At 41.4% G+C, this 22,937-nt stretch overlaps 1 protein-coding gene across 12 annotated transcripts in view; it reads right to left on the bottom strand.

Annotated features, from left to right (window-relative positions):
* The window catches only part of ZMYND11 (zinc finger MYND-type containing 11), a 134,745-nt gene extending 124,534 nt beyond the window's left edge, over nt 1-10,211 (bottom strand). For 9 of the 12 annotated variants that reach the window (XM_045060779.1, XM_023256260.2, XM_045060784.1 and 6 more), the window contains exon 1: nt 9,716-9,846. The gene's annotated coding sequence lies outside the window, so the exon portion shown is untranslated. Of the gene's footprint in view, nt 1-8,915; nt 8,939-9,715; nt 9,847-10,002 lie in introns of those variants that run through there. The other 3 variants (XM_045060782.1, XM_045060780.1, XM_045060783.1) reach the window with 3 other exon arrangements.
* Nucleotides 10,212-22,937: the final 12,726 nt, after the last annotated feature.

Below are 22,937 nucleotides of genomic sequence, written 5' to 3'. Positions count from 1 at the left end.
TTTTGAGTTGACTTCACCATTGGCAGTGGAATGAGGAAGTGAAAGGTGGATACCCAACCAAAGGTTACGAACTATTATTAATATTAACCAATATACTTGCTCACTGAAAACAAGCAAAACAAAAACAAAAACCCACTGTTGGAAGGATAAACAATTACTGGCTAAAGAAGTTTTACATAAAGCACAGCAGGGCATAAGAGTGGACTCCAAAATTTCCTGAATGACAGGGTTGTCGTAGTCCCCAGGGGAGAAAGTGAAGGACACATTCACAGAGACCTCCGTGCACTGCCTGGTAACAGATTCCAGGCCTCAGCGCAGGGAAGAGACCAGAAGCAGAGCCTCCTGCCACCCGCGGTCCAGGACACGGAGGGCAGATGCTGCAACAGCCAGCATTCAGTTCAGCATTTCATATGAAAGAATTCAGATTTTTCTCAATTACTTCCTATAAATCAAACTTCCTGTGATCCTGCTCCTATTATTTACAGTATTCAGAATCATTCTAGGAAGCGGCACCTCTACTGAAGAGCAAACACTGACTCCTGGTCCTACACCCGTCTAACATCCCCACTCTATTCTTCAAGGTGAAACTCTAGAAGACGATGCTATTTAAAATACAATTCATATGAAGTTGGTTAGAAAGCACTCACAAAATATCTTAGGCCTTCTAACCAACTTCGAATCAATAACATGATACAAAGATTTTATTGCTGTAAAGCCTAGGATATTTTGTAAGTGGTGTCTTTGTAACACTAGCTTGCAAGGGGCTATGTTCTAACATTTTTCATGTCAACATCTCCATTTTTCTCTCTATGGTCCATATTAAGAATTGAGGTAGAAAATACCAGTTCACTAACACCAAACATTATTGAACACTCACAGGGTAATACTGATGTGGGTGCTACTAGACTTTTACCTGGGACTTGACAGTCTCAATTTGTCCTAAGGTACAGTATTCAATCTAGTAAATATTAAAACTTACTAGTTTTAACCTTTAATGAAGGTTATTTATATACCATTGTACCAGAAAGCCATGGTTGGATTGACTATGGGCACTCAGCAGAACTTACTTTCTTTGGCTGTGAATAAATGGGATACAACTGTTTTATTCTAAATTGTAGTTAAAAGAAACTGAGAGAAGATTAAAAGTGCTATTGCTGGTCCTACAAAAACATTACTAAATTGGTTAGTTCTTCTGTCTACAACTGATATTTCAAGACAATCCTTTTAAATTTAAATGGTTGACACTGATGTGGTCACTGATGTGGTGTATGTTGAGAAGGAATATTAACTTCAACAATCACCTTGCAACAATATCATCATGGAGAGACCTGACTGCCTGAGGTCCGCCTATGGAAAATATATGTACTTTTACTTTAGTCAAATTACTTTTCAGTGTCTGATTTCTTAATTTTATGTATTTGAAATCTTGTGACTTAAGAATATCTATAAATATATAGATATTTAAAACTTTATGATAATAAATGTAATTCAGCAACACGATTCAGCAATTTTCTTTTCAGGGGCGCCTGGGTGGCTCAGTCGGTTAAGCATCTGACTTTGGCTCAGGTCATGATCTCACGGTTCATGAGTTTGAGCCCCACATTAGGCTCTGTGCTGACAACCCAGAACCTAGAGCTTGCTTCGAATTCTGTATCTCCCTCTCTCTCTGCCCCTTCCCTGCTCACACTCTGTCTCTTAACAATAAATAAATATTTTTTAAAAAAATTTATTTTCAGAACAAGATAGTTAGGTACATCAAATTTATGTATTACTTTGTAATGGTAAAGGCTCTAAAAAAATTTAAGCTATTTCAATTCTATACCTCCTTTTTTCCCCACAGGACACACGAGAATGTGATGTTATATTAACCCTCTGTGTGAATTTTTGCCTTATTAAACATTGTGCCTCATTTTATTAAAAGTGTTCTCTTGGGGGAAAAAATGGAGTTCTAACAACAGCAATTTAATAATTGCTTTTGAACATATCTGGTACTCTAAAACTGAGAAAATTATTTATAGGTAAGAAAATATGACAACACACTCTAAAAGCTGTGTGTTGTCACATGATGTAGAACTAGAAAAAGCAGTAAGAAGCCGGGGACCCGTAGGAAATGAAGTGTGCAAAGGGCTGCTTCCTCCCCATCTAAAAACCAGCTGCCGTGTACCCTGGCTTCTACAGAAGTAGGGAGACAAGAGAAAGCCTAACTTTAAACCGGCTTCGTGGTTGTTCAGCTTTGTGGTTGTTTCAGGTTGTTCACCTGAAAATAATGGGGACTAGAAGCTAGTTCTAATAATCCCCAGAAAATAAAATTTAAGTTTCAAATTATTCAAACAGAAGTTTCTTACCTGAAACAATCCAACATGACTAGAGATTACAAGACACTTCTTAAAATTGTGTTAATACAGGTGTGCAGAGTAGTAAACTAAGAAGGTATTTCAAAAAAGAGATAACAGGTTTTTGACATTACATATTAAATGTCTTAAAATATAAGAAATATGTAGAGGTACCTGGGTGGCTCAGTTAAGTATCTAATTTCGGCTGGGGTCATGATCTCACGGTTCGTGAGATCGAGCTCCGCCTCAGGCTCTGGGCTGACAGCGTGGAAATCTGCTTGGGATTCTTTCCTTCTGTCTCTCTGCCCTTCCCCCACTTGTGTGCACGTGCACACTCTCTCCCCCTCTCTGCCTCTCTCTCAAAAATAAACTTAAAAAACAGGTTAAATTATAAGTACAATAGAAAAATAAATCACCTTAAACTTTATGTACTCTATAATTTAAAAAGACAACACCTCTAATGATAAATAAAATGCCTGAAAAATTAAATATGGTATCAGTGGAAATCCCAAATACATTAATCTCACTTGTTCCTACTGAAAAGATCGGGTAAAGTAGACGTGCGGCATGTCAAAACCCAAAAATTAAGGACTTGATCTCGCAGACACCATTTCTCAGGTGCATTTCTGAGATGGAAAAAAAAATCAACAGGCAGATAAGAATCTACAAAAAAAACTAAAAAGTTCACAACAGCTTTCAAGCCAAGATGGTTTCCATGCTCACCCTTTCATTAAGCCTTCTTCCTAAAAATCCTTCTACAGCCATTAAATGGGAAAACCATGTTTAATATCCCACTCTAACATCCCTTCTGACGAGTATCAGGATGGTCTGGATCTGTGCAGGCTACAACTCCATTCATCTAGGTCTCTCTTCACCCTATGGTTCTCATATTACTTTATTTTTTTTTTTTAATTTTTTTTTCAACGTTTATTTATTTTTGGGACAGAGAGAGACAGAGCATGAACGGGGGAGGGGCAGAGAGAGAGGGAGACACAGAATCGGAAACAGGCTCCAGGCTCTGAGCCATCAGCCCAGAGCCTGACGCGGGGCTCGAACTCCCAGACCGCGAGATCGTGACCTGGCTGAAGTCGGACGCTTAACCGACTGCGCCACCCGGGCGCCCCTATTTTAGATAATAGTAAACACCTACTGAATTCTGAAGCCTCAGTACTTACAGCTACTTCCAAGAAATTAGCTACTTCCATCCAAATTGAACTTATTTAGCAAAGGGAATGCTAAAGGCTTCCTCAAGACAATGACTTGTCCCTCTAATATAGCAAGAACACTCTATTGTTGGAGTGAATTCTGAAAATTCTCAGACATTTCTCTTCTATATGTAAGTATTAAAATGAAGATTGTAAGTTGGCCCCAACACCTGCACCAAGTTATCTTCATAGTGTGACTGCCGATAGTTACAGCAAGACGATGAGCCAATCATTGATGCCTGCTCTCAGATTACTAGCTGTCATTTACCAGAGAGATTGGAATTAACCAGAACTTTGCATTTGGAAAGTTCTGATTACCAGGAGGTACCTAACAGTCCTTTCTTCCCACCTCCTACTTTTTGTAAGGAGAGTAGGCATAGTGTTAAATTCTTTTATTACTCTGTGCTTTTTCAGGATTATAAACGTACATTTGGAGGATGAAGGTATAACAGTAAAAAGAGCCCAGTAGTTGGTAGGTTTTAGGGAAACAGCAGCCAAATAGAGTATAAGTCATAAACTTGAACTCAAAACCCATTTGATCATGTATGCTGTGTGACCTCCGGCACTGGTACTTAACCCACTGGGTCCAGCTGTCTCCTTGTAAGTCACAGGGTACTTACAACTGTACTGTAACAATGTAACTTATCATATAATCATACCGTAATAACACTTCTCTCCTTGTGCTGTAGCGAAGACTGAACCAGAGTATAACTGCCTAGTAAAGTAGATGTTCACTAAGTGACACCTTCTTAAGAAAATGGTGCTGCCACAAGCATGGTGTAGATGATAGAACCTGGCTTTCTAAAACTGCCTGGAAGGTGAACTTCTCAAAGGACCTAATGTCAATACACAGCAAATTAAAATATATTTATGACAGATTCTCCTGCTATAAATCCCTGTATCTTCCTGATTAAAAAACAACAACAACAAAAACAAACTTAGCATTTTTTAATCCCAATTGTGAGAATTAGCATTAGGTGACTAACTTCGCACAAATCCATTAGAAATTTTGAATATTCTTTTTTTTTAATTTTTTTTTCAACGTTTATTTTTGGGACAGAGAGAGACAGAGCATGAACAGGGGAGGGGCAGAGAGAGAGGGAGACACAGAATCAGAAACAGGCTCCAGACTCTGAGCCATCAGCCCAGAGCCTGACATGGGGCTCGAACTCACGGACCACGAGATCGTGACCTGGCTGAAGTCGGACGCTTAACCGACTGCGCCACCCAGGCACCCCAGAAATTTTGAATATTCTTGTGTTTACATGATACATGCCTACCTAGGTAAGAAGATTCTTCCCTCGTTATATTTTAACTTTACTTAGCATGTAAGCATATCAAACTGGGGAAAATATTAAAATTTTTAAGCGGGTCTACCTTTCACTAAATACTTAGATAATATCTGAAGAACGTAAAAAAGTATTAATCACAACAAAGTTGTTTTTAAAAATCCTCATGTGATGAACATAATAAAATCACAAAGTTACAAATCAGAATAAATCTGAAATCAGTGTTAAAACTTCAAAAGTAATCTTAACTCAAATGCAATATATTATTCCACGGCACCTATCCTTACTTTCTTCTGTCACCTTTCACTTGCTTCAGTAATTGTTACCTAGCAAGTGTCTAAAACATAAAGAACAATATTTATGTTTCCATAAAGAACAATGTTTAATGAACGAGATATTAAAACATTCTACCTATTGTCAGAAAATACAACATTTTAATGTAATCTTATGAAACAGTAATTATGGAGTAATGTGAACTACAAAAGCATTTATTTAAAACAAAATTAGGTAACCTACTATATTTAAATATTATTCAGTTCACAAAATAAATGAAACACCACACAAGTTTTCATCAATACACATTTTTCCAATATAATGTGATCTGTGAGATATATTCCTCTCAACACTGAAGAACAGAGGAGTCCTAGGATGCCTGAAAAATGTGGACTTAACAGTATCCCATTACCTTTGTAATTTCTTTAAATTCATGTAAAATTAGGCAAACATTTAACCTTTTACTACTGAATATAAAATATAATACAATGAAAGACTAAATGTCTAAATGTTTATTAGTTCCACATAGATTAGTTGTAAAATTGAGGTAAATAAGTATCTAACAATATACTAAATGTCCCTACTAAATAATGAACTACTACACAAATACTTTTTAACATCCAAGTAAACATACAGACTATTTACACTTGTAAATAACTTTTGCATTAAGTATAATACAGCATTTTCACAATAAACTTTTCAAGAATTTTCTGCCTGAAAAATTATTCGTAACAGGCACACACATGTGCGATAAGATCTTTCCTTACGGCGGTACGACACGTTTAAAATAATACAGCTAAGACTTGATTACTCAAAAAGACCATACTCTTGGGTATTTAGATTTGGATTGTTCTCTCCCTCCCATTAAGCTTCGTTTGTATCACTTTACCTCCTATCACAGCGATCCTCAAACTTATGTTCTAGAGAGCACATTCTCTCACAAAACTCCTCATTTGCCCACTTCTTGTTAAAGAGCGTACGCTGGAATGGGGTGTGGTAGGAGGTGGTGGGGCCTCTCATATTAAAACAAAGACTGCTGTGCTGTAGGATTTCTAGAAGTGGAACAGCATATGTAAAGTACTTTGCACAATGGCTAAGACTCAATGAATATACACCATTTGGTCCATATTATTATGGTATTCATTTATGTGATGAACTTGTAGATACCAAATGTTTCAAAAATCAAGACCAAACCACTGATGATATAGAGAACCTTTAGATCACTAATGACTGTCACGAAATCACTGCACCAAAGCAGATTTGTTTTTTAAATTTTGACAACGCCACCACAAAAAGTAACTTAAAGTTACTGCTCAAGACATACAGGTAAAAATTAAACTCAATTCAGTTATTTTTTACTTGTCAAAATTCCTAGTAAAAATATTGGTGAAGGTTATGAATTCCTCTTCCAAATGAAGAGATGACAAGCAGTTATTCTTTATTCAGAAAGTCCTTCTGCTTCAAGTAAATATAAAACATACGACCTGAAGCAGTTACAGACAAGGTGACAGATGTGAGAAAAGAGAAAATGATTCACTGATTACCAACAGTTACAACAAGAACTCACACCGTGTACTTCAGTTACCCAGACTCTTCATCAAAGACACAGAAGTCAGGATAGGTGGGTGCCAGGCACGGGGGGAGGCAGGTAGGGAGTCAGTGTTTGTATGACTGGATATTAAGTTTTACAAAACGAAAAGAACTCTGGAGATGGACAGTGGTGATGGCTGCACAACAGTGTGAATTTAATATCACCAGACTATACACTTTAAAATTAAGATGATAAATTTTGTTATGTATACTTTACCAGTAAAAAAAAAAAAAAAAAAAGTAAAAGCAAAAAAAAGTAATGATGAAAAGACCCTTAACGCTGCTTCAAGTAAATGAACCACAAGGACTACAACAAACAAATGCTTATTTTCCAACTTTCTGAAATGACTAAAGTTGAAAACACAGATTCCGAGGTGCACACCACCACAAATCGGTAAACAAGACACATGTGAGCACGATGTGCTGTAATTTCAGAGCTTCTCTCCTGTACACAAGTTTAAAGTATTAGCCTGAATTTTACTCAACTGAACTGAATGTCTAATAGTGATCCATGCACCCATAGGCCTATGAGGTAGGTACAATTACTATCATTCCTGTATTCTAGATGGGGAAACTGAGACCAGGCATGGTAAATGTAATTAATTTGCCTACTGTTACTTTGACAGAGGAGATTCAGACCCAAGTCATCTGGCTCAGGGATCATTTTGCTATGCCACCTCTCTGATCTAAATGACAGACAAAAAAAAAAAAAAAAATCTAATCACCCTATTAAAAAAAGTTCAGTGTTAAGTCCAAGTTAAGGTTTTCAAACAGTGAAGTGTTTAGCTATCATAAGGCAAAGTCTGACCATTAACTCCATTTTTTTTTCCAGATACACCCTCTTTACCTAAATGACATTTACTATGTAGAATTTAATGGATGGATAGTAAAGGAAGGTAAAGGAAATAGGACGCCAAAGGTTTAGGTCTTTAAGCAATATGAAGCAATATGCAGCATCTGATACCTCTATTACAAAAGCCGGAATTCTTCATTAACTTAATGTCTCAAGGTATGCCAAAGTGCATGGGTGTCTCTATTACAGTGCACGTGAGAGAATTACCTGAACAACCCCTAAGGAAAAAGGGGTAGAGTTAGGAAAGAGTTTACATAAACACGTGTCAATTCAAGGAAATCAGAAAAAAGACACCCCACTCCAAGTACCAACATAACCAGGTCCCAGGAATATTCAGCATGAGCTCAGAAGCGAAAATTAACATTTTAAGTGATCGTTCTCTGTAAATCATTTACAGGTGTATTTAAACACGTTGCAACAGGTAACTGCAGAAATAAATTGCCCACTTTAGGGAATGTGAAAGGGAGATTCAGTTTTCTCATGAACATCTATGGGGAGAAAGTACCATGTAAAAGACAGAAATCCTCTGTTAACCACAGGTAGAGTTAAGAAAAAAAAAAATTGATTCTCTCATAATCACATCCCACATCTCCTACTCTTTGAATCTCTAGCCTAACCATCCTATAAAGGATCCACCAAAAATGACCATAACCAGCGCCAATTCGCCAAAGACGTGGAAAATAACATGCCTGTACAAAATTCATATTCTATCTTCTTACTGTACAAATTAGAATTCAGAAAAACCACAAAGGTGACAGTGCTTACTAGAAAGCAAACTTTTAAAGTACAACCAAGACTGTCTCCTCGATAACTTCCAACCTTTAGAGTCAATGACCCCAAAACCCGAAAAGGTTACGCATGCCACATTTAGTAAGCTACAACCACTTCATTTCTCACTTTAAAAGAAAACAAGCCTTTTACTTTCTGCTTTTCATCGGACTAAATTCTTTTTAGGCAGGCTTACTGTAGGATGCAAAACACCGGATGAAGCGGACCTAAGGGCCCAGGACCTAAACCTCGGGGCACCCGTGGGTCCCTCCAACCTGCAGGCACCTGCCCTGAGCGCCCAGCCAGACCCGGGCCCAGGCCCCACGAACACCGCACCGCGGGTCGCACGGGGGTGGGGGTGGGGGGCGCGAGGGGCCGTCCACGTGGATGCCGGGGTCCCGGGCGGGCCTGCAATCGGCGGCCCCGCTCCGAGGCCCGGGAGGACCTGTTGAGGAGACGGAGGCCTGGCGGCCGCCGAGGCTACCCCACAGAACGCGGACCCGGCCCCGCCTGGGTCCTCGGGGCCCGCCCTGCCCCGGCCGCGGCCGCCGCCCTCCAACAACGAGCCGCGACGGCCAGCGCGCCGCCGCCCTCCCCCACTCACAGGGCCGCGCATCCGCGGACCCCGGCCCGAGGGCCCCAGGCCTGGCCGCGCGGGAAGGGCCGGCCCGGCGGGCGGCGCTCACGCGACTCCCCGGCTTCCGGCCCGAGCAGGCCCTGCACGGTCCTCCTCCTGCGGCCCGCCCCTCCCGGACCCGCCGAGGGCGAGGGGGCGCGGGCGGGATCCCCGCAGGCCCCGCCGCCCCCGCCCGCCTGCACAAAGCCCGGCGGGCCACTCGGGGCGGTTCTCGGAGGGCGGGCGGCGAGCGCACCGCGCCGGCGGCCCGAGAGGCTGCAGCCGGGGCCGGGCTCCACAAAGCGACGGCGCCACCGCTCGGACGCCCCCGCCCGCGCCCCGCGCCCCGCGCCGCCGCGGCCGAGTCTCCCACCATTATGCTCCGGTCCTCGCCGCCGCCGCCGCCGCCGCCGCGCCCGGCCCTCCCCCTCCGCGCCCGGCCCCGCCGCCGCCGCGCCGCCTCCTTCCCGCCGCCGCCGCCTCCCGGGCCCAGGCCTGCGGGGCGCGGGGGGGGGGGGGGGTGGGAAAGGCTCCCCGCCTCCCGGCCTCCGCGCCGCCTCCGCGCCGCCTCCCCGCCCCGCCGCCGCCTTCCTGCCGGGCCTGCCCGCCGGCTTCGCGGGCCCGGCCTCCGCCTCCCCGGGCCCCCGGCTCCCCGCCGCCCTCCCCGACTCGGCGCTTCAGGGGCGCCATGTTGACAAGCCACCGCCGCGGACACCCGCGCGTTCCCGGCCGGGAAGGCGCGGCGGCCGGACCGGGGACTCGGGGGGCCCGCCGCCGCCCGCACTTACGGGGTCTCGGCGCCGCGCGGCAGGCCTGGGGGCGGGAAGTTGGGGCGCCGCCGCCGGGGAAAGTTTGCGTCCTGCGAGGCCGCGGCGCCGCTCACATGGCGGTGGGTGCGCGGGGCGGCCGCTCGCCCGGCCCGGCCTCCTCCACCTCCGCCCGCCCGCCCCCGGACTTTATTGTGTGGCCGGGCCGGGCGGGCCGCAGGGTGCGGGCCGCGCGGGGGAGCGGGCCGCGGGGTGCGGGCCGCGGGCTCCCTCCCGGCCGGGCCGGCGCCGCGCACGCCCACACCCACCTTCCCTCCGTCCTGTCCTCGGCGCCTGTCTCCGAATTTGCTTCAGCATATTCTTACATATCCACACATGCACTCGAGAGCAGCACACACGTGAAGGCTACGTACGTGCGGGCACGCGGGAGCCGGCGGCCCAGCGCACAAAGCGCCCGGCGCTCGCAGCATCGTCAGGCTCCGACCTGCGGGGCTGGGGGCGAGGCGGCCGCGTCTGCTCCGGTGGGCCGCGCGCCCGCAGGGCCGCCGGCTCCCGCAGGTCGGCAGATCCCGCGAACGTGCGGGCGAGGTCTTTCCAGCTCGGCCGTCAGAAACAATTGCAGGGAGGTGCTAGATTCCTCGTTCCAGGCGCGCACAGCCAGGACTGCGAGAGGAACAGGACCACCCGTTATCCACCTGGCTACACCCGTACAGGTGTAAGGAGAAGTATCTGTTTCAGTTTGTAATCCTACATCTAACCAGAGGAGATCCCAGTGGATGCTTTACTGAGACTCAGAGATAAACAGACTTACAGATTTCACATATTTTCCATAATGACCTTTCTCCGGTAGGACTTTGGAAGGAAGACGGACCTATCAGCCAAAATTTCTTACTCTGGTTCTCCTTGGACATATGTACTGAAAATCACTAGGAAGAGACCGTTCAAGAAATTTAAGGATTCTAATCCAATTTATCAATCTTCTTTCATACCTGGTCGCTAAGCCTAATAATTTGGAAATGGGTAGTACTTGAATAGGTGTTCTATGATGCACACCACTCAAGGAAACAGTCTTTCCACACTCAACCCTGGATCTGATGCATCTCACAGAGTTTTTGGTTAGATCAAGAGATGTCACAAGATAATTTTAAATCATTTTTACAGATTAATATATGTCTTTACGATCCAGGAGAGGAATTAAATGGTGTCAGAAAAAAATCAAGTCATACCTGATATTTAAACACTGGCCCAGAAATTCTAACAATGAACAGCTTTAAATCATCTTTTTTTTTTTTTTTAAGTCATCTATAAAATAGAGGACTGCATGGTTCTGTGTATTTCCCGGAGGCTGCTCAAGTAAGACAAGTTCATGTATGTGTAAAAAAGGAAGCTTACCTTTTAGGAAAGAAGTGACTGCATGATTCCACATTTTCCTCCAGTTAAATTGTTTAGGCATCTTTTCACTGTTCATACTCAGATCTTATCTCTCATTCTATCTAATCTAAGTTAGTTTATCCTCAAATTCCCAAATAGTTTATCCCCAAACTCCAAATTTGGACAATTCCCCAAATTGCCTAGAATTTAGCCCTTGGTTCCATTTTCCCTTCAGAACAGTTTCATTTACCTCATTTTTCTCTCAGCTGAGTGAATATGGAGGAGGGGATATGGTCTGAGCCAATGGTTTGGTGTCAATAATTTAAGTTTGGGGCGGGGGAGGGAGTTGAGGAAGACCCAGAATACCAAAATAGTTATTTCCATACAACTCAGATTATACCATGAGTTTACCATCTGACTGCAAAGAGAGGGCAAAGGTGTCAGAGAAGAGGGGAAAAAGAAGAGCAGCCAGCCATAAGGAGTGGTTTGCATCAACCAGGACATGTTTCAGAGATTTAGCACCTCCCAAAGAAGGACCCACAACAGGCCTAATCCTTCCCAAATCCTACCACCAGTTTCTACCCTTAACTAATACTTGACCTGATCAGCGTATTGCTTTGTCCAGCTTCTACTTTAAGAAATATTATTTGAATAGAAAAGGCATACATTATCCAACAACTTAATGTGGAAATTTTGTCTCTTTAAAAAATAAATCAAATTATATCCTTACCTTGCACTAAACAAACCCAAATGACTTAAATGTCATTGTAAAAACTAAAAATCATTTTTCAATAGGTTCAAGAAACTATAGGTGGATATTTGTAATATTGAAGGTGAGTAAGAATATCTGAGACCTAAAGCAGTGATTTTTATCACAAAAAATGAGTAGAAAATTTGGCTGTATAAAAATTTATGAACCCTGTAAGTCCAAACCAAATACAGACCTACTTAATACGCCCATGGGAGCTACAACTTTTATACCTCTAAAGAGTTTCTCTAATATCTTCCTTCCTGCTTTGTTCACCTACGAGGACCAATTCCAATTTCTTGGGACTGGTAGGGTTGGGGCAACTTCACAGCTATAGCCTTGGGGTCTCCTGTTGAGTTCTTGCCTCAGAGTGTTCCCGGTTTGCTAGCATGTAGCAATAATGAGTCCAGGGAGGTGCTACTGAAATGCATTGCTTTTATTTATTTTGCCTTTTTCAACATAATAGTTTTGCATTAAAGACTGTTTTGCATTAAAGGTTGACTTATATAAATATTGAGTACTGTATATATGCTTTCAGAACATAGTCTTAAGTATATAATGCAGAATAACTAACTGTATGAAAAAGCTTCAGGAATGCAAATGAACAGCACAAAATAGAGAAACTGATAAGTAGAAGTATTACATTGTGTTACCTTAAGTAATGTAAACAAGTGAAATAGACGGTCTCAATGAGACTTTGTGTTTTTCATGAATGGGGACTCCAGAATACATAGCATATATTTTGATTTAAAGTAATAGTAACTACATTTTCAACTTACAAGAATTTTTTTCAATAACAGATTACCCTTGTAAGTGGAAAGACTGTGCAAGTAAAATTTAAAAATCAAACAAACTGGACTATATATATATATATATATATATATATATATATATATATATGCAAGAAATGAGAACTAGGGTAATAGTTCCTAGATATAAAAAGCTACTTCACATCAGTAAGATATACACCAACATATAGGCACCTGGGTAGTTCAGTTGGTTGAGCATCAGACTTCAGCTCAGGTTATGAGCCCCGAGTAGGGCTCTGTGCTGACAACTCAGAGCCTGTGGAGCCTGTTTCAGATTCTGTGTCTCCCTCTCTCTCTGCCCCTTCCCCACTCGTGCTCAGTCTCTCTCTCTCTCTCTCTCTCTCTCTCTCAAAAATAAATAAATATTGAAAAAATTAAATATATATGTATATATGTGCACCAACATTATCCTCCTCAAAGAAGGGACAAAAGCCACTGGTGATTTATAAAAGAAGAACTATAAACTATTAGCAAATATTGACCAATATTCAAATTAACAATGAAACGACAAAACAACACAACACTGCTTTTTTTTCAAATGGCAGAATTCTAGAGTGGTCATATTATTGAGGGTGAGAGACATGGAGACTCATTCATCACTGAACTGACTTGTTATGAACTCTCTTGAGATTGCAAGAGCCTGAAAAATATTCCTGTCGTTGACCCCAGATATCCACATTTATTTTTATTTTTATTTTTTTTCCGATGCAAAAGCAAAGAGCCTTTATTCGAGCTAGCTCGAGCTCAATCCCCTACCTGCACCGACGCAGCGGTGAGATACCAGGGAAAGAGATCCACATTTAGAAACCGATCATAAAGACTCTATTTGCGAGATAGGCAAAAATGTATGAACACATTGTTCATGTCTGTCCCTACTTAAAACCAACAATTTTCTGCTGCATTTTGAATAAAATCAAATCCTGTTCTTGGGCTTGCAAGGCCCAGCATTTTCTGGCACCTACTTAGCTCCTAAATTTAAATTCATTGTGCATTTCATTCCTGTCTTGTTGACCTTTGTCCCATCTCAGAATGGTACAGAGTTTGTACCTCCAGAAGGAGGGTCTTCTGGATCATCTTTCTCCCATCTTCCTGGGGATAATCCTACTCATCAGGTATCTATCTGCTGGACTGTCACTTTTTCCAGAAGGACCTTCCAGAGCCCCCAATTTAAATTGGCCTATTTTTCTATCTCAATGATATATTTACCTCAGTGTAAATATAGTGTTATTAGATTTAGTGTTTCCAGTTTGATGAGAGGATTGTTCTCTATAGAATACCCTGGCACCCAACAAGTGTGGTTACATGGAAAAATGCCACAGATAAGATTGGTGATTTCATTGCACTTGATAGAACACTGTCAGGATATTACTGTTTTGCTTTTAAATAACATACTAGTGGTTCTGTTGATCAAGTATCATAGTCCTTCTTAACACATCTTAATTAAAACTACATGTTAATCAGATCATGTTGTACTTAGGTTGCTCGAGGGCTGTGAAGTAAAGAATCTTGTAAATGCAGGTCTCCCAAACTTTGAGAGGTCTATGTAATGTTCTCCCTGTCCATGGATGCCTGTGTGTGTTTGTGTGTGTATAACAGAACAAGTATGTATACCTGGGCTGATATTCTTGGAGCACATTAATATGTTTTTCACCTTTGCATTTCCACACACAAGGGCATTTGTTAGCCCACAGCACCTGCATACCTTGGAGGCCATTAGGATTGCCACAGCACGAATGGACATAGAAGAAAAGTTAACACTAAGCTGCTGATTACTCCAAATAGGAAATTTTAATCTGCTGCCAGACAATAGGGCTGCAAGCATGGCTTTATTGAGAGAGAACATGATTCTCCAAGTTGTTTTTTCTCACTTTCAACATATTTAAGAACAGGTCTGGGGGAGCCTGGGTGGCTCAGTTGGTTAAGAGTCAGACTTCAGCTCAGGTCATGACTTCCTGCTCATGAGTTCGAGGCCCATGTAGGACTCTGTGCTGACAGCTCAGAGCCTGGAGGCTGCTTCTGATTCTGTGTCTCCCTCCTTCTCTCTGACCCTCCCCAACTCACACTCTGTCTCTCTCCCCTTCAAAATTAAATAAACATTAAAAAACAAAAAAACAGGTCTGGCATAGTGGACCACTGAATCTCACCACCTAGGGTGGGGGCTGGGAGAGAAACCAAGGGAGAGAGGAGTCAGGTTGTGGGTGGTGGGGTATGAAATGGCCTGGGGTGAGGCACTTTTTCCAAATACTTGGAACTCAGAAATATTTAATGAACTAATGAATGAGGTTCATCACAATGTTTTTTTGTATTATCAGTAAAGTCAAATGGAAGGATTTAAAACATCTAGCATTAGAAACTGTTAATTGGAGGGGCACCTGGGTGGCCCAGTCGGTTGAGTGTCTGACTTCAGCTCAGGTCATGATCTCACGGTTTGTGAGTTGGAGCCCCTTGTCGGGGCTTCTTAACACATCTCTGTGCTGTCAGCTCAGAGCCTGGAGCCTGCTTCAGATTCTGTGTCTCCCTCTCTCTCTGCCCCTTCCCTGCTTGTTCTCTGTCTGTCTCTCTCTCAAAAATAAATAAACATTTAAAAAAAAAAAGAAAAGAAACTGTTACTTGAAAAAATATATAAAACCACTTAAACACGGGTGTCTGGGTGGCCCAGTCTGACTCTTGATCTCAGCTCAGGTCTTAATCTCAAGGTAATGAGTTCAAGCCCTGAGTTGGGCTCTGTGCTGGGCATGAAGTCTACTAAAAAAAAAAAATGTATACATATGATTTCCATTTTGTTAAATATTAGAAGTAAATACTGTGGAAGAAAATGTTAATGCATATTGCTTTGGGTTGCGGGTATCTTATTTTTAAAGAATCTTTGCTTATAATCAGGAAAAAAAAATTGTAATAATACTAGCCTGAGAGACTGGTTGTTCCCCATTTACGGAATGACACAGTGTAGATATCCCTCACTTAAAAGAATATCTACTTCTGGGGCGCCTGGGTGGCTCAGTTGTTTAAGCGACCAACTTCAGCTCAGGTCATGATCTCATAGTTTGTGAGTTCAAGCCCCACCTTGGGTTCTGTGCTGACAGCTCGGAGCCTGGAGCCTGCTTCAGATTCTGTGTCTCCCTCTCTATCTGCCCCCCACCCCCAGCTTGTGCACTCTCTCTCTCTCTCTCAAAAATAAGCATTAAAAAAAACTTTTTTTAAAAAGAATATCTACTTTTCAGAAAAGTAACTATAAAATTAAGTTGTATAGATTCTTGGGGCGCCTGGGTGGCGCAGTCGGTTAAGCGTCCAACTTCAGCCAGGTCACGATCTCGCGGTCCGTGAGTTCGAGCCCCGCGTCAGGCTCTGGGCTGATGGCTCGGAGCCTGGAGCCTGTTTCCGATTCTGTGTCTCCCTCTCTCTCTGCCCCTCCCCCGTTCATGCTCTGTCTCTCTCTGTCCCAAAAATAAATAAAACGTTGAAAAAAAAATTTTTTTTAAAGTTGTATAGATTCTTATTTTCCACTGATTCTTTAATGTATAAAGATCTGTGGCTGCAATCTATACATAGCTCACATCCCAAAATTTACATGAAAAGGCAAAACATAGAACTATTAGGTAATTGAAGTTAATGAAACTGACTATAAAATAGATGAGGTGGTTGTCACAGGAGAAGGTCATCACGAGAAAAGGCTTACAAATGTACTACTTACCAATTACTAACTCATCCAAAGTGAGTTTAAGTAATTACTGCTTTAATTACTACATTGTCACGATAGCCAGGCAATGAAATCTTATCCAGGCATTATTTGTAGAAAACAGATCAAGAGCAGAGGAGGAACATCTCGCAGGCAGAAACAGCACGTATGGTATCTGAGAAACCCATTTCAAAATTCACCAATCCAGAAAGAATCAAGAAGTAAAGATTTGTGTGTGTTTAATACCACCAAACATATATGTTTGCAATGTAAGATATTAGCATGGCAATTTGTCACTGGTAATAAAGTGTGGCATATGAGTGAAATTGAAAGTTATACCTGTAATAATATCCTTTTTTTACTCACTCACCTTAGGGACACTTCCTGATGTGGGAAAGAAAGGGATGATACTGAAACTCGCATCCATGGGAATGTGTGGTCTAGGTGAACAGCATCTCTTAAGTGTACTACAGCTCCTCATCCCCAAGAGGATAAGAACCATTTTTTAATAAAGGGGAGATACTAACGTGAGTGTCCATGTGCTGGCCATTATAGAGGGCAGAGCGATAATGTCTCTCAGGGGCCAATAAAATGTTTTCTAAGACTGTACCTTCATTTTACTAATTTGGTTTGAGTTTATTCTGTACCTTTCTGGCTTCCCATTGGATTTTGCCATAGTCTTGTATATTAGATATTGATGTTTTAGATAGAAATACAGTTTCTCCTTATCTTCCCTAAAAGTAAATTAGCATTCTGATATTAAATTACTATATAACAAGTTTAGTTAGTGTTGCTTAGTTTCTCAGTGCCTGTCTGTGGATGATTAAAAATCATGTTTTCGGAAGTAAAAAGCTGCGGACCAAACCTGGTAATGGCAATTAGTATTCATTGAAGTTGTCATCCTTTGTGACTCAGACTGGAATAGGCATTGTGCATATTTTAATTTCAGAAACATTCCAGTATAAAATAAGAGATCTAGGGGCACCCGGGTGGCTCAGTTGGTTGAGCGTCCGACTTAGCTCAGGTCATGGTCTCACAGTCCTTGAGTTTGAGCCCCACGTCAGGCTCTGTGCTGACAGCTCAGAGCCTGGAGCCTGCCTCGGATTCTGTGTCTCCCTCTCTCTCTGCCCCTAACCCACTCACATTCTGTCTCTGTCTCTCTCAAAAATAAATAAAACATTAAAAAAATAAATAAAAAATAAATAAAAAAAATAAAATAAGAGATCTATTTCTCTGGAAAGCCCCAATCCCCTACTGCCTGTGTGGTACGTTGGACCTGTTCCTCTGGGCTGCTGGGTTTCAGGGTCTGACCAAGGCATTTCTTCAGGGTCCTTTGTGTGTCTCCTGCTTCCATCTGTGAATATGCAGTGTTATTAGATGTAGGCTGTCCTGGGAGCCCCTGGGTGGCTAAGTCGGTTGAGCTGTTGAGCGTCAGACTTCCGCTCAGGTTATGATCTCACGGTCTGTGAGTTCAAGCCCCGGGTTGGGCTCTGTGCTGACAACTCAGAGCTTGGAGCCTGCTTCAGATTCTCTGCTCCTCCCCTGCTCTCTTTCTCTCTCTCTAAAAAATAAATAAACATAAAAAAAAAAATAAGTAGGTCCTAGGGGCGCCTGGGTGGCTCAGTTGGTTGGGTGTCCGACTTCGGCTCAGGTCATGATCTTGTGGTCTGTGAGTTTGAGCCCCGCGTTGGGCTCTGTGCTGACAGCTCAGAGCCTGGAGCATGTTTCAGATTCTGTGTCTCCCTCTCTCTCTGACCCTCACCCGTTCATGCTCTCTCTCTGTCTCAAAAATAAATAAATGTTAAAAAAAATTAAAAAAAAATAAGTAGGTCCTCCCACACCCTGGTTAATTTGCCTCAGGGCATTTAAAGGAAAGCAGGACCCCATGTATTTTCACTAGAAGCTCATCATACAAGATGGAAAGGCTGTTTGTGTGTGCATGTGTCTTTTTTCCTCCAAAATTCCCTCCTAGCCTTTTTCCTATCTCTCTTCTCTAACATGACATAGCGAAAGTGCGTGGGCTTTGGCATTGGAGTGCCTGATTCAAATTCCAACTAACCTTGAGAACTTTTGAGGAAGGACCTCAGTGCCACTACCTGTCAGGAGCATGGATTTTTGGCATCAGATTGCTTGGATCAGAACCCTAACTCCTGCATTCTATAGCTGTTGATCTTTGACAAGTCTCATTATTGTCATCTGTGAAATGGGAATATTATTCTATTTCATTGCATCATTGTGAGGATTCAATAAGAAAGCAAATGCACTGTTCCCTACTGATGCCCAACCAGAGTAACTGCTTGATAATTAATAGCTACTGTTGGTATTGTCATCCATAAAATGGGGGCAGTAATATCTACTTTACCAAGTAAACTCAGACATTAAGTGCTCCCCTGTCACCATGACACAGGGCACACAGGAGAACAGAAGCCAGGAACCTGAGGACAAGGATGTGCAGATGAGAGAGTCACAGCAGCATCTCCCCTCCCCACCCCCACCTCATTGAGCCCTACTGACCCTCCAACAGCTAAGCCCTCAGACAGGTCCCGGGGACCATCTCGGCTTCTGATGTCCTAGTTGCCACAACCTGGAACAGAAGAATTTTAAATTTCAGCCTGTACCGAGCCCAGCAGGCACTTTCCCAAACATTGCCTTTGACTGGTTATATAACTTTTGGCAAGCAGCAGTTTCTCCTTTGCAAATGGAGGTTTACTAACTTTGCTCGAAGCTTCCCACAAGAGCTAAAATTTTACGTGGAAGTCCAGTTCTACCCCCTCACCTGTTCCTGGAAAGCCTGTTGTTCCTGCCTGCTCCCAACTCACCTGTTCTAAGAGACTTCGAGAATGCCCTTTTATCAGGTAATCCTTCTGGTTCATGCACCCTTCTCTCTACTCCTGCTTTATCTTCTCTCTTTCCCCCGCACTTCTGGTGGTTGGCTTGTTTGGATTTAAATCATTCCTGGCCTCTGCACAGGCACCAGCAGACCCGCTGGCTCCAGATGGAGGCCTTTCTCCTTCCTCTTCATTAAACATTTAATACACCAGGAAATGCACATTTACATGTCTATGTACATCCCCCAGCCTCTCCTCAGGGAGACGTTTTCAATATCTTGTCACTTTTCAGGGAGGACAAAAGTTAGTTACATGCTACACCATCATCTTACGAAGGATTTCATGTAGTGGGTTTACATTAAAATAGGAAACACCTGCACTTACCCATTATTACCAAGGTTTACTCTCTTGGCAATGGTGGGTGAGCACAGCTAATCACATGGAACTCTGAACAGAAGGCCTTCCTTGGTGCTACATTCTACAGAAACCATTTTCTGTCATTACCACCATTTGTGGTGACAAATGAGAACCTGTGGGAAATACTCTCAGCTTCTTGACAACCCAAGACTATGACATATTGTACCTAAGATTTTCTCTTCACTTTCTTCCTTCAGCTTCATGATGGTTGTGTTTCAACAGTGATGCTCCTTCCCACACAAAGTCATATTTAAGAAAACATCAGAGTAGCTCCTGCCAGTTACCTTGGAATTTTACTTCATTTTGAAGGATCTTCCATTTTAGGTAGAGTATTTGGATAATTCACATAAAAAATTAAAAGTCGTGTTACCTTGACGCATGTTTCAGTTTTGTAATATCAAAAGACTTGAGAGGAATTTTTAAAACCCTCAGGGGACAGGAACATTAGAGGTAATAATTCTAAATAAATAGCTCATGAAAAGATTGTCTTCTAGAAGTCATGAAATATGAAATGTCCTTCTGTGTTGTAATCTTCCCTCTAATATGGGAAGGAAACTGTGTCTTGCTGAATTGTCCAGTGATAAACCCTTAAAGAGCTGAAGAAAATGTTTAAAACATTTTAGATCTCACAGGGGATATGCGTAGTAAGTAAAAACCTAGGGGAAATGAAAAAGAACTGTAGTGGTAAATTAATTTCTTAAAAATTATTACAGACCAAAAGTATTTCTTGAATAACTTGGTCACTGTGCACCTACAGTTTGATGGTCACTTTTGCTCAGGCACAGTATTTAGATTGAGCCAGAGCAAATCTGCACGGAGCATGATTTCCTTGTTGTTTGTTTTTTTTTTTTTCTCTTTTTATTTGATTGCACGAAGAATTTCAAACACAGGAAGCTCTGCTCCCTCGACAGCCGCATGTGAGAAGCCATGCGTTTCTTCCTGTTTCTGCCTGAGTCCATCTACCAGGCCCTTCTCTCTGCTTTGCTGTACCCTCGGGGCTGCCGCCAACCCTCACACACAGCCACGCAGGGCCAGGTTGTCTTTGTGTGTTTGTGTCCCATTCTCTTTTCTTCCCCCTATTTCGAAAACTCCTCCAGAATATGGGCAAAGAAGGTAAATGAAATAGTGAAACTCAGCAAACTCTGGGGGTTCTTTTTAGTGACTATTTTTTTTTAAAGGACAGTTGCCGAAAGAAAAGGTAATTGAATCTATAGATTGCAATGAGATTTGGGGATAATTATAGAATTTCTCATATATCTACCAATGTACTGAATACTAATTATAAAACTGTTTCAGTGTGTACCTCCATTCTAGGTAAGTCTGTAACTGAAATCAATGCTTGCTGTTTGTTTTAAATGCATCTGTACTTATTTCTGTTTAATATTTAACCAAGAGTTTCTATTCGAGGTGCTTAGTTGTTATATGTTAGACACATTTTGGAATCCTTTGTGTAGACAGCCTATTATTACATCAGCAAGACACACACACACACATACACACATGCATGCATACACGCACAATAACAACCTAGCTAAATAAATTGTGATTTATTCCAGATAGGATTTATGTAACCATTGAAGAAATTATTGCTGAAGGTTTTTTATGTTAAGTGAAAAAGTAGGTATACATTAGGGAAAATGATCACACATATAAAAATAAGTGTACATATTAATTAAAAAACAGATAAATTACAAAATACGTTAATTCCTGAAAAATAAAATTATGTGTGATTTACTTTTCCTTTTTATATTTTAACTTTTTTGATCCTTTATTCAATTAAAAAAAAGGTTGTACTGAAAATGAAATTTTTTGACAGCTCAGAGCCTGGAGCCTGCTTCGGATTCTGTGTCTCGCTCTCTCTCTGCCCCTAACCCACTTGCATTCTGTCTCTGTGTCTCTCAAAAATAAATAAACATTAAAAAATAAAAAAAATAAAAATAAAAAAATAAAATTATATGTGATTTACTTTTCCTTTTTATATTTTAACTTTTTTGATCCTGTATTCAATTAAAAAAAAGGTTGTACTGAAAATGAAATTTTTGATGTTAGAAGATATGCTGTATTATTGTAAATGGTATTTAACAGTAATGAGACTACCCTCAAAAGCAGCATACAATGCAGTTAACAGAACATTTCCTTCCAATTAAAATTTCTATGAATACATTTATTCTGTCAAATATGAACAACTCTACCATTCATAGTAATATTGAATTGAAGTCATTTTTCTCAGTCAAAGAAAATGAATATTAACACTTTCATATTGTTTAACATGATAGCATTATCTTCAGATTCCCTGAGTGGGATTTTTGAAAAATAGAAGTAAAAACGAAGCCAGATATCATAAGTGTGCCCTTTAGGAAAATGGTAATCCAATAGAATAAGCTGGAGTTCAATTAGAAGAAAGTGCTCATAACATTTCATGTCAGTTTTCCCTCAAAGTCAACTTCTAGAAGTCACTTCAATATTTTACATAGAAAATTATAGTGATGTTTAGCTCCTACATCTCATGACAGTAAGAAATTCTATATACGATGATGAGGAATTGCAGTTACAAAGTTTAATTTTTCTATAAATCTGCTCTTGATTATTCATTGCACCATAAGGACCTTTATTCCTAAAACTAGAATATTCTGAGCTCTGCGCAGTAGGGAGTGAGCTGCTCCTCCCTGTGCTAGCTCCTCTAATTCTTAACAATTGGTAACTTCATCACTCACACTTTACTCGGAGGGAAATTGAGATTTAGAAAGATAAAATGTCTTGCCTAGACTCAGGTGGCAAGTGACCCAACTCAAACCTTAGTTCAGGGTTATCTATTGACAAGAATCTGGAGTCTGGACTATTCCTGATATCATTTCAAATGTATTCCTCAGTATTTACCTGTAATGTCACACACACACATATACACCACCCTGCTTCGAGCTAAAATTTCTATTCTCTCCATCAGAACAAAAGATTAAAATTTTTAAATAAAAGATGAACATTCATTAAACAGGGCTTTTTGACATGAGAAAAACTCTAAAACAAACAAGGAAAAAGAAATCCAAAATACTATATCCAAATGACTCAACTAAAATGAAAAAAAATTGTTCTCTTTGACCATCTACTCTTTAGGCTCATAAAACTAACAGTTGAGCCCATCTGGGTTATTTCATTTATTATTTCTTTTAGGAAGACTAGTATGCTCAGATTCTACTCTGGCAAGAATGGGTTGATGATGATGGATAAAGGGAGTGAATCCCAGAGTTACGGTCAGGTGTGAGAGTTACAACTATTTTGTAGCCTGGAAGACAAGTTTTTAAAATTCTAATTTGAATTGAAATATTTTTATTATTGCTACTTTTATAAGATAACATTCATCTTTGTGTGCAACTCTGTGACATATTCCATTTTTAGG

The sequence above is a fragment of the Felis catus genome, chromosome B4 (genome assembly GCF_018350175.1).
Source record: "Felis catus isolate Fca126 chromosome B4, F.catus_Fca126_mat1.0, whole genome shotgun sequence".
NCBI classification, from domain to species: domain Eukaryota; kingdom Metazoa; phylum Chordata; class Mammalia; order Carnivora; family Felidae; genus Felis; species Felis catus.
The sequence above is the reverse complement of the archived record's forward strand: the minus strand, read 5'-3'. Positions and strand labels throughout refer to the sequence as shown.